A 13,185-nucleotide genomic window follows, 5' to 3' on the forward strand; every position below is an offset into this window, starting at 1 on the left:
AGTGCATTTGCTATGGGTCAAATGTCAAAATGCATAGCAGTGTTTCATTAGCTCACCTTTGTTTGGGATGGAGTAATACCTCTCTATTTTCCTTCCTCAGCCTTGCATGGCCCATTGGGAATGCTGGAAGGAGTATAGCAAAACATAGCACCGTATTAAGTGCTCCTTTGACTCCCTGTGGCAATTACCTTCAAGGGGCATATGAGTCCTGGTGCTCAGAGCTGCAGCAGGAACCAGGACTCAGCGCGAGGTTTGATTGACGTGCATGGGGGTAAACCCCGGGTCCAAGTGACCACTGTGTATGTAGCATGGAGTCCAGATGAAATGATGGACTGTTGCAGCTGGCATCTGGGAAGTCATACAAACAACCAGTGTGCTGCATGTTTGTGTGCTTTGCATATGGTGGGTTTGTGTTTGAGCAGTTTTTTTCCTTTGTATGTATGTGCACGCAAATATGTGCACCTATAAATGCCTGAAAGTGGGACCCTGTGAGTACACATGTGTGTGTGTGTGCTGGGGGGATTTGGCTGTGGAAGGCAGATCGGGGAAGTGGCAGTAGAGAGCTGGCCTACTTCAAACGGCACCCCAGCATTATTCATGCATTGCAGGCAGCTGCCCACGATGGCAGCCAGATCGAACGTCAAGATGGATCATTTCCAGGCAGGAGGAGGAGAACCCAAAAGGAACCTTCCCCTGTTTTCCAATTCCCCAATCCAGGCCCAGAGCTTTCCATGCAAAGCTGTTTGATTTACCTTGGGTGACATGCTTGTCAATTTGACAGTCGAGGTCCACACAACCTGCTACTGAAAGGCAGTGTTTGCCGTGAAACAAGCTTCCACAAGCGAGTGCTCCAACCCACATGGCTCTGATGGATTAGCAAAGTGCACTGAAATAAACTACAGCACAACAGGATTTTGGCAAATCCAATTGAGAAGACACATTTACTAGATAATAAGATCTGTCGCCCTAGGAATGCTTTCCGGGCACCAAAGAGATTCCACTAGGTTGCGAAATTGGTAACCGTTAACGTTTCCATTGAGGATGGATTAGTCATTGGCCCTTATTCCGACTCAGGCGTTAAGGGGTTTACGGCGCCGTAAACGGCGCCGACCCTTAACGCCTGATTACAAGGTTCCCTTTGCGGGATGGCTTTTAACGGCTGCTTTTTGCAGCCGTTAAAAGCCATGCCGCAAAGGGACCATGGCGATAATTACGGCCCCGTAATTTACGGTGCCGTAATTACCGCCTTTCCCCATTCCCATTATGCCCTATGGGGCAAAAATGGGAATGGGGAAGGGGCCATTGGTGAATGGGGAATTACCGCCCCACTCACCTTGGAATGGGGCGGTAATTCCGCCATCCACCATGGCGGAATTGCAACCTTAGCGACATGGACCATGGTGCTAATAGCACCATGGTCCTCCGCCAAGGTTGTAATGAGGGCCATTGTCTTTATTTATTTTTATTTTTTTATTGTGTGCTTAGTTTTTTACAAACTTTAGACAAATTGTATAGAAGAAAACAGGAGGAAAAACATAATAACATAGAAACGGGTGTAAACCAAACATAAACACACAGCTAAAGATGTCTTTATTACCTATTCTCTGAATAGTATAGCCCCTCGATGTCTTTCAACCAAACACACTAGAGGATTAATGGAGTGTCTTCTTCAATTTCAAGAACACGATCATGTCCCCTACCGGCCAAGTTGACTGTGGCTTCACAAAATAGGTGAATAGTTCTCATGGAGCAGCGGCCACCACAAGTACTGTTGCAACATTTGCACTGTGGGAAGAAGGCAAGCCAACACCAGTATTGTTGTAGTGGAAAAACTGGTATGTTTAGGCAATGCCAACTCCAGTGTATTCTTGCTTTGGCAGAACTGGACTTATTGGACACAGCCAACAATGGTGCGTGCTTGCGGTGGCAGCACTGTCCTTGTTGGGACGAAGCCAACATAAGTGTATTCCTACCAGGGCATAACTAACATTAAGGGTGAAATCAAACAGGAATGTTTTATAAAAAGTGGTTGAAATTGACTTATTGGACAAATAAAACATGCTTACAATGGGAGTGCTAGGCATAATTGGGTGCAGTCATCACCAGTGTTTCTTTAAAGTGGCATTCCTGGCATATATGTTGGGCACAGGCATTCTGAAAATGTATCTATTGCATTCTAATGTTAAACACCACAGAACCATTTGTAATTTTTATAATTTTTTACCAAATTTTAAATTGAAAATTCTGTGTTTTTACGCTTTACTTCACTCCATTAAAAAAAAAAAAATCACGAGCTACCCTGCACATTCAGACAAAAAAGGAGTCTGGTGGTAGCAGGTGAATCAGTGTGCACAGCAGCGGCACATTATTGGAATCAGCTTTGGCAGCTGGCTGGCTGGCAGATAGATGGGTGGGAGTGGATGTTATAGTTGTTGTAGTTATTGTAGCCCTAGCAAGCTTGTTTCCCAAAAGGCTGATGAAGCCAGAGATAAATAGCACCAGAGCCAGTGCTAGTATGAACAGCCATAGCGGATGACAGATTTGGCGCCCTGGATGTGGTAATGGTAGTGAAGACACCCTTACCGCTGGAGATACACGAACATTACTGTCATCGCTGCTAAACATGTGTTCAAAAATCCTGTTATTGCCGAAAGACGTTTTGAAAAGGACAATGCCTACCACTGCAATGTTTCTGGCTGTCATCCATCAAACATAAGTCTGAATAGTGCTTCTCTTGGCCTGGTCATCACCCCAAAAAGGATTTAGTGAACATGAACTCATTATTCAGACATGTTAGGGGCTAAAGGAGGGCGCCCACATGCTCTGGCCCTAAGTATCCAGACCAGGGGTGTCAAGAGAAGGATAGCTCAGGGGCAACATGCTCACCTTGGAAGCAAGCTGACACGGAGCGCCAGTCCGTGCTTAGAAACCTCTGGGTATTAAGCGCGTTATAAATAACCTATCATATCATGTCATATCAAGAACCTCTCGCTACGTCAACACATAGCACACAAGGTGGTGGCAGTCTTCTCTCAGCCACCAATAACGTACAAAAGAGGAGGAAAGATCTGCGGTGGAGGTTAGGTACTTTTTCTGTTGACACCAGAGAGGTGGCATGGGGAATTAAAGGGTGAACCATGCCACTGGTAGCACTAAACCCCTGGAAAGCAAAATGTGGCTGGGACTCTGGACACTGTTGCCCTAAAGAGTTTTGGGTGTAAGGATGTGGGCGCTAGATCCCTCACTTCTCTTTGTGAGTACACACAAACCTCATGCAAAACCATGGCAACCTAGCCCTTACCATGCGGAAGATGGCTTCACTGCTAATGCATATGTACACACCCCAGAACTTCTTCATCTGGAGTCACCAAATTCTAACCCAGGATTACAAATCAAAGAATTACAACAGGAATTGACTAGTATCCTCAGTGAAATGAGGCCTGCTGTCAAGTGTGCATGTTTTAAGCAAACCTCAAGGCCATGTCTATAATGATATCCTTGCCAGAGGATGCATGCCATGTGATGCGCAATCCAGCAGTCATTTACTGTACAGTCAGAATCCCACTAGCATAAACGAAACGGAGCCCGCTACTGCAAGGACCTAAGAGACTAGTAGAGACAATATAGAATGGAGGTGTTCATAACAGAAACAAAGTTGGGACTACTCAAAACTAGTTTTGGTTATCGTGGCAACAAAACTGCTGGAAACCTCGTGAGCAGTGCTCAGCTGCCATGCAATCGTGGCAAATCTTAAAATGCATGTTCAGTTTGAACAATTACCCATTTACATATTAAAATGTAAATCAAAAAGTGTTTCCTGATACAACGTGTAAAAACAGCATACATCAACATTTGAATACACAGTGCAAAATATGTCACAAACGCTGTAACCGATGTGCAAACCGGGCTAGTGGTGCAATAACATTCCTAACTGGCTGTGCAAATTAGCTAAGTGCAGTTCCTATTCTGAAATATGGACGATAGAAACTAGCTGGTGTTTTCAACTCATCTGTGGGACTCAATCACTGGAATTTTCAATAGTCAGTTCCTCGGGACATCAAAAGAAGTCTAGGACATACATGAGGGCAGCACGTACACGTTGATTGTGACATGTGATATTTTCCATCTATGCTGCTTCCCCTGTAATTGTGAACTTAGTGTTCCTGACTTCAAGGTGGACGTCTCCATAGGAAGCAGTAGGCGTATGTCAGCCCTGAATCGTGTGGTGCGAAAAGCTAAAGCCGATCCTGTGGAGACGCTTCGGCAGACGGAGGTGATCATGTGACCGCCTTTGTCAGGGACGGGATGATGTACAGACCCTACATGGAAGCACAAGAACGGAACTGACGTTGTGTGCTGGTGAAAATCCCATTGATATGTATCTTTAATAACGAGGACTGCCCAGAGGGAAAACAAAGTGGTCTTGAAACTGACCTGTATGTCGGTATTGAAGGACGCACAGTTACATCTGTAGTGTGTTCACACAGGGGCAAAGAAATGTCTATCACTGGAACAAAAAAGGGAGAAACCTATCAAGCACTTAGTGAGGTGCAATGAGGCATGTTTGTTTTATATTGTAAGGGTGCAGAAGGACAGGTCTGGCACATTGGTGGCATGATGGTTTGCCAAGACTTTTACTCGGGCAAAAATAACGAGGAACCCTATCTCTCCCTAACTCTAAGAGCGGTTTCCCTGCCTCTACTAAGGAACTAAGGAATCGGTCAGAATGTCCAAGTAAATAAAAAGAGTTCACCGTTGAGTCAGAATGCCTACTTCTGTCCCTCACACTTGTAAATAATAAGAAACAGGCAGTGGATCTTCTGGTCCAGAAAAATGTCTCCCTTCTTCTGGACAACGAGACACAGTTGCAATGGTAGGAGCAATTTCATCTGTGAGAATTACTCCCTTCTCCAGGTCTCAGTTTCCTTTCCTTTCAAACATCATTCCTTATTGGCCATAGCTTTGCTTCACTATTGGGTTCAAGGAGAATGTCTTTGTTCTCTAGGTATTTGGTTCTCAACGTCTCTGCAGTGCCAGTGGAATCACTCCATTCCCCGGGTCCTCTTCTTTTTGTCTTCACAACACACAATCTTCATTATTTGGGCTCCTGAAGAATGCCTCCCTTCTCCAGGTATTTTATTCTCAATGTTCTTACAGTGCCAGGGGAATGACTCCCTTCCCTGGCCCTTCTGATTGGCTTCACACTACACAATCTTCTTCGGCTTCACAGGGTGAAACACCAGAAGGTTTTGCTTCATTCTCCTTATGTCTCTTGGATTCACTGTTCACAAAGGCTGGCCGATATTACTCCCTTCCCCAAAGCCCTTCTCAGACATTAATATGCAGTTCACACTGCCAGTGGGACTGCCTCACTTCCCCCCGCGTCTTTGCCCCTTTTGGTTTCACAATGCACAGGACAATATTTAAGGGAGAAGGCTTGTGATGGACCACACAGAGTGAATACATATGTTGCAGTTTTGCTCAAAGTGCGGGTGATCGACCTACAACAATATTATGAATCTGAGGTTAGTCCCTAGATAACTGCTGTAGAACCACAGTAGAAACATCTTGTGGCTGTAAAAATGTGACATATTCAAATCGATATGACTCACAGTTAATGCTCACACTGCAGTTGTTGGATCGGTGTGTTGATCTCTCTCAGCATACAGATCTTAGTTGTGATGGAAAAAGGGTTATGACTGGTTTGTAAGTTTCCACTCACATATGATGGGGGGCTGTGCTAGAGACTAGAATGCTTTAAGACATGTTGGTTTGTGCAGGAAGGGAAAAGGCCACATACGTCTTGTGAGTAAAGAACTGGATCTTCGCCATGTCTGCTGCTATGTATTCAGCGACTGTGGGTCTGGGTGGGAGACTGGAACATATATTGAAGTGACAAGGACATGTGCCAATAGACAGACTGCACAGATAAATGGCCTGGATTGTGGTGCACTAAATGATTGTCTAGATAAGGACCCGTCATAATACCCATGGGGTACCTTATGAGAATGACGTGCCCACATTAACCAAACCCAGAAAATGAAGAATAAGAAGCCCAAGATAAATGAGCTCAAAGAGCTATTAAGCCATGATGGAGAATGGTTTGTTGAGCCCTGTGATATGAGGTTTATTTCTGTATATCCACCATGCCTCTGTGCAAGTGCACATTGGTGGCTTTCAGAGATGATGTTACCACACTGGTGAGTACTTGTGTCCAATGAAATGCGTTATAAGTGGTTCTGCAGTTTTTTGGCACCGTATTTTAGACCTGAGTTCAATGATCCTTTTATGGACTGACACGCTGGTTTGACCTATATATTTCCATCTGCATGGACATTGGATACAGTCAATGCAATGAGATTATTTGTAATTTGAAAAGTGCTTGAAGGTCCACTTCTTGCCATCCACTGAAAATTATTTAATTTTCTTTGTGTACCTGCAGGCTCTAAACATGCAGCACGGCGGTGTCCCGCCACTGGTTTCAAGTTCCAGAGGGTTGTTATCAATGGTTTCTTCTGAATTGAGAATGGGTGAGATATTCCCTTATGTTCTTTGATCTTTTAAGGACCAATCTGGGGATCGGTTTGTTGGGTAGACTTTTAATTAAGGGCCAGAATTTCTTTATCAGGGATCGTAAGTGTGCCATGTTCTGACAGTACGTGAGCACACCTGTGAGCTTGATGCCATTGTCTGTCCTCTCTTTGGGAGTCAGCAGTGTTTCACGCTGAGTAAACTGACCCTTTTGGGAGATTAACTAAATAGATTTGTTGTATACCCTCTGGCTTTAAGCCTAGCGCCCAACTGGTTGGCATGTCTAAAGTAATCTTCCAGGAAAGTGCAGTAGAGGTAACCCCATAGGAATTTACCATAAAGTAAGTTTTGATAGCTTTTTTAGTGCAGTATGGTGTTACAATTTATAGTCTTCTTATATAAAATGCATCATAGCCTCCCACTGTCATTTAGGATGTTGAGGTCCAATAAATACATGTGGGGTGTTGTAGATCATGGTGAACTGCATATGAACTCTATATGAGGGTTCCACTCATTTAGCCACGCATAGAAGTCGACCAGTGTTTGTTATGTCACACTCCAAATGAAGATAATGTTGTCGTTGCCCCTCTTTCATTTCCTGATGTTTACTTGTGAAGGGGTTATCTCAACTGTGCTTGAATGCCTCCTCAAATTCTGCCATATGAAGGATCACTTGGCTGCATGCAAACACTGCACCCATAGCTGTGCCGCAGAGCTGTTGGCAAAATATCTGGTCAAATACAAAGAAGTTTTTAGTGAAAGCAATCCTCATGAGGTCCACTAAAAAGCAGGTGTGCACTGGGTTCTGTATGTACTGAAGACCTAGTTGGTTCCTTGTGCATTCTATGGCTTGAGCCTGAGGTGTGCTCATGCATAGAGCCTTTATACCCATGCTGACCAGAAAGTCTTTGTTGGAATCAAAAGGTTCTCCCTCAGAGCATCCAATGGTTGCTATGGTGTCTCTAAGGTAGGATTCCGTGACCTGGCTGAGTGAATTTAGAAAACAATCAATACATTGAGACAGTGGTTCGAGTATAGAACCACAACCGGATACAATGGGTCTCCCTGGTGGGTTATGCTGATTCTTATTTATCTTGGGAATGGTATAGAAGGTGGGAGTCCATCCTTGGGAATTATTGAGATATTCAAATTCCTGTTTGGTAATCCAGTTACAAACTAGGCAATATGTAGTAGTCTCAAACATATTGTGCCTGATGTCCTCTGTCAGATGTTTTTCTAATCTAATAAGGTCCCCCTTTCTTCCAGGAGATCAAGAACCATGCAATGGTACTGGTCCCTGTTGAAGACCACTATATTACCCCCTTTATCAACTGGTTTGTTGACCAACCCCATGTTGCAGCTTAAGGATCAAAGGGACGTTCTCTCGTTGTTGGAGAGATTGTGGGCCTCATTCTGACCCTGGCGCTCCCGTAATGAAGGGTGCTGGTACGGGACCGGCACCCTTCATTATGGAGCGCCTATTATGAGGTTCCCTTTGCGGGACTCAGAACAGACTTCTGGTAAAACCAGACGTCCTTTCCGGGTCCCGCAAGGGGAACAGGGAGCTAATAATGGGCTGTTATTTACGTGCCCGTTATTAGCTCCCTCCCCATTCCCATTGAGCCCTATGGGGCCTCAAATGGGAAAGGGGAATGGTTCCTTCAATGAGGAATTACCGGGTCCTCCAATGTTGGAATGACCCGGTAATTCCTCATTGAAGGAACCCGGATTTGGAGCCCGGTACGGAGGCAACCATGGCGCTAATAGGTGTTCTTTCTTTGTTTGAAGTTCCTGTAGTTCTTGTAGAATGTGTGTCTCAAAGGCCAGCATTTCTTTAGGTGTTTGGCTCTCTGTAGGTGTAAATGTGAACTTCAGTCGTAGGCCTGTATCTTCAAGTTCCTCTGGTGCTTCATTACTGTTGAAAATGCTTTCAACGTGATAGTCTGAAAAAATGTGCACATTTCAGATTCCAACAGTTGGTGGTGCTTGTTGGAACAAACGAGAGAACCTTGGCCAATACCGACTATTCTTCTGAGGTTAACTAGGTTTTATGAAAATTTAAAAACCAGTAAACTCAGATGTGAGTCTACCACCTCTGTTGGTGCCTCCGGGGGCAATATGTTCTGTGACCCTTGAAGTAGAATGGATCTGGCTGGTAACGTCCACAGAACCAACCTCTGGGGTTCCCTCGACGCAAGAAAAGGTGGCACTGTGGACTTCTGTGTTGTCCTTAGGGATTGTCACTGCAATCAGGTGGTTCTTCTCCCGCAGAGTCTGATTTTGATGTATCATAGAAGGTCATCCAATGGTGTCTGGGTCTAGATATGTTGTATTTGGGTACACCTCTGTCATTGATCCTGTTTTCCAAGTAGTTCTCAGAGCGGTATGGAAATATCATTTTAGCCTTATTCTATATGATATTTTTGACAATTTTTTAGTTTTCTTATTTTCGGTGGCTGTTTTAAGCTGGTCTGATTGGGAATGTATTTCTCTCAGTTCATCACGTGCATTTGCAATGGCTGAGTCGTCACAGCATTTCCTTTCCTCGGCATCGAGCACTTTTTGTATCTTCTCACAAATTCTGTGTGCCGTGGTTATGGTCAGCACCATTATGTTTCGGCTGCACTTTGTGGCTATCTGACTAAACCATGTTTTATATTCTGTGTCATCAAGAAACAAGACAGGGTTGTTTCTCACTTTTAGTCCAGATGTTGGCTTTTAAATACTCCCACAGGAAATGCCTGTGGAGTTCCGTGCGGAAGCATTTTTTCTTTGATTTTAATATGTCATCCCCTGATATCGGGGAGGACAATGGTAGATCAGTCCCAGTGTGGTTAAACAGAGAAGGGCCCCTATTAATCTCTGTAATGTGTTCCTCTGTGAAGCTAAGGGTGTAGTTGTCTGCCATATTGTCCACAGAAGTAACTGAACAACACCCAGCTTTAAGGTATACACATGGCCATGGGGTCTCTAGTGTCCGGGTCTAAGTGTCGGGACATTCCTGCAACAAATAAAGTAGATACAGTAGGAAGTGCAGTCCTAGAATGAAGTAGTCAAATACTGCTGATGTCGATTTCCTATTACAATAAAAACTGTATTGTAACTAGTATAAACAAAAGGTTGGTCCCTACTCTAAGGAACTGAGGGACTAGTAAAGCCGATTCTGGGGAGACCTTTCGACGGGCTGAGGTGATCATGTGAACACCTCTGTCAGGACCGGGATGATGTTGTATCAGGAAACACTTTTTAATTTAATTTTATATATGTAAATGCAATTACCCATTTACATATATAAAATTAAATTAACATTCATTTTAAGATTTGTAACAATTAAATGGCAGCTCAGCATTCCTCGTAAAATGTTCCTCAATTTTGTTGTCAAGATAAAAAAAACTAGTTTTGTGTTGTCCCAACTTTATTTCTGTTAGGAACACCTCCATTGTATATTGTCAGTCAGAAGCCAATACCACTCACAGCAATATATTGGCTGAGAAATGTGGGCATAATTCATACAGATATTGACAGAAAACAGTGAGTGTAGGAAGTGAAAAATAATGTCTCAACGTGTGATTACATGGAATATTGAAAGACGATGCGTGTATGTCAGAATTCTGGGGGTCGCAGTGATCACATAGATCCGCTTATCTTCCTCTCCCAATATGATAATAACAATGGATGATTGCGAGCGCAGAAGCACTAATATTGGCTAATCCAAGGCAAACCATCCATGCACCCCTGGACATTTATGAAATCAGTGCTGGCAGATTACACATGTATTCAAGCCACTCAAAAAAGAGCTATCCATCACTTGAAAGAATCAAAGTATTTGGTGCAACCAATAACTCACATTTATCCCTACTGCATTTCAGCATAATTGGAGGAGGGCAACAATGTCCGGCAAAACCGGCAAACCCGGTGAACCAGAAATGCTGAACAAATTTGTCCTGCATAGTAAGAAAACACAAACAAAGCTCAAGAACGGGACAACAATAAAAGCACAAGCGTGAGTGGACCACTGGATAAAAGGGTAATGTACTAGCTCAACTAACTGCCCCAGAATACAAGTAACATCATGGCTGGAAGATTTCCAGATTTCGCCATTTCGCCATTTTCTCTAGTCCGTTGGGTGATAGTGATTATACATTATACAGAGCTAATGCAGAATCAAGCATACTTGAGGCAACTAGCCTGCTTTCTCAGTAGGGTCTTTGGAATAAAATGAAACAAACTGCTAATCCTTACAAAATTAAGAAGAGCATGACCAGGAAACAAAGCAACTGTGAAACTACAATAATAACATTAACTGGGCTCTTCCCCAGTAGTAATGATGGGTTTTGAAATCACACTTTTGTTTTAGGTTAATTGCATTCCATACCCCAATCTAGGGTATTAAAATCCAGTGACATTGGGGATCATTACAATTTTGCCGGTCCAGATTAATTTGCCTGTATTTCGGTCACCACCAATTTTACCGGACCTGCAAAACACAAGTTTTCTGATTTACTTCAAAAGCTGGAGGTAAATCGGGCACTTACGGCACATAAATGCCATAATTACCGGCACTGATAATACTGGTGCAGGGGAAATTTCTGCCCTCCCCTCCATGGAGTCCTATGGGACTCCATTTAATGGGGATTTATCGCTGTGCCGGCACCTAGAATATCCTGGTAATACTGGGATATCAGGCACTGGTAACGGCATGGGAAGTTTGCGGGTATCCTGCTGGAATTGCTGGCGGGATACCGGCAGACTGCTAATAAGGACGCTACTGACGCTACCATATCGATGACCAGGCAGGTCAGTGCCATTGATTCGGTCTCTGCGCATAGCACAAAGCTCATCAACGCAATAGAACCCAACCTCTCTAAGCCTAATTGTCTCTCAATTGCTAGAGCAACTATTGGTGCCAAGCTAGACTATTGCAATGCCCTTCTAGCCAGTACCTCTACAGAAAACTTAAACAGACTCCAAATCACCCAAAACAATGCCCTAAGAGCAGCATTGAGCATCCCCAGAAGAGACCACATCTCCCAAGCCAGGCAGGCAGCTCATTGGCTCCCTGTCAAAAACCACATTACATTTAAAATCCTCACCATCACACACAAATACCTCACCTACACTGCCTCCTCATGCCTATCAGAAACCATATCCAGAACCACATCTACACGCCCCACAAGATCATCCTACTTGAATAAACTTTACACCCCACACATCAATAGGGTCAAAGCAGGTGGGATTGGCTTCCCCTACATAGCACCCAAACTCTGGAACGCGCTCCCCACAGTTCTCAGAGCGGAAAAATCCCTCTTTGCATACAGAAAAATCTTAAAAACATCCCTCTTCAACTAACACCCGCCCTCCCTCCTCCTTCCTCTACTGCTCCTCCTTTTGAACCCCTCCTCTCACTACCTGCACAGAACTTAACTGTACTATATGTATTTTTCACTTTGCTGCACAAACAAAATGTAAAAATGTACTAATCCTGCAACTACGTTTTTCTCACACTGTAACAAGCGCCACAATGCCTACGGGCTGCTGCGCGCTCTACACATATGTATAAATAAATAAAGGACCATTGGCTATGTTTTACTGCCAGTTATGAATCAAGCAATTGGTCTTGTATTCATTTTGTTACACACCATTCTATTGAATTGATTAGGAATTATAGCTGTAGCTTCTTGAGAATGTGCAATATGTTTAAAAAGGAGCCATATCACCCGTGAGCCAACATACTTCGAAATATGGTAAGATTAAGGTTCTATGTAATGCATATGGCAGACGAATATACCATGAGGAAAGAACATATGTTAATATAGTGCATGATAATTGACCTGTGGACACATGGGAATGGTTCTTGGCAGCACTTCTGCCCCGGCGTGAGATAAATTACTAATAAGCAAGTAGAGATATGCATCTTTCTATCGTAGAATCTAGGGGGCACAACTATTATACTGGATGTAAAAATGTGTCTGAATACCTATTAGAGTTTGATTTTATGGCTTTTTAGGAGACCTGGCTCATGGAGCAGTGTGCACTAGATGGATACAGTTTTATATTCTGCAAGACACAAAAAGGCATATTAGTTCGCCACAAAGGTGGTCAGTTAATTGGCGTAAAATATAATATAATTGAATATGGAGCAAAACTAACAAACCCCAAAATAATCCAAGCAAAGAATCAGAAGCCTTGTTACAATATAATGGTGATCACCATATACAACCCCTCTGGGGGTAAACAAACAAACTGAATAATTTTATAATTTCTGGAGCCTGGATGGTCACTCCAAAGGAAGCGCGGCTTTGATGCCTATGTAAGTTGCAGGTGTAATCTACTTGCTATATACTTAATCAATGTCCAGTATTGAGTGCATATTTAAGCAATAAGCCCCAAGATGGGGGTGGGGGGCAATAACACTTCAGGTAATGTCCCGGGCCCATAGTTATAGTACAGAGCAAAGCTATATGTAGTTTCTTCTTCGTTTCCATGCTGGCCTGTCGCAAATCAGGAGCGGACGCACTGGGGACAGAAAGTTTCCGAGCGCGTCTGCTCCCAAAATGGACAGGAAAAAAGGTAACTGAGGGTGGGAGGGAAGGGAGGGAATTCTGTGGATGGGTTAGGGGAGAGGGAAAGACATACCTGATTGCCTGGCAAGGG

This window comes from Ambystoma mexicanum, chromosome 12, assembly GCF_040938575.1.
Source record: "Ambystoma mexicanum isolate Mex_15411 chromosome 12, UKY_AmexF1_1, whole genome shotgun sequence".
NCBI classification, from domain to species: domain Eukaryota; kingdom Metazoa; phylum Chordata; class Amphibia; order Caudata; family Ambystomatidae; genus Ambystoma; species Ambystoma mexicanum.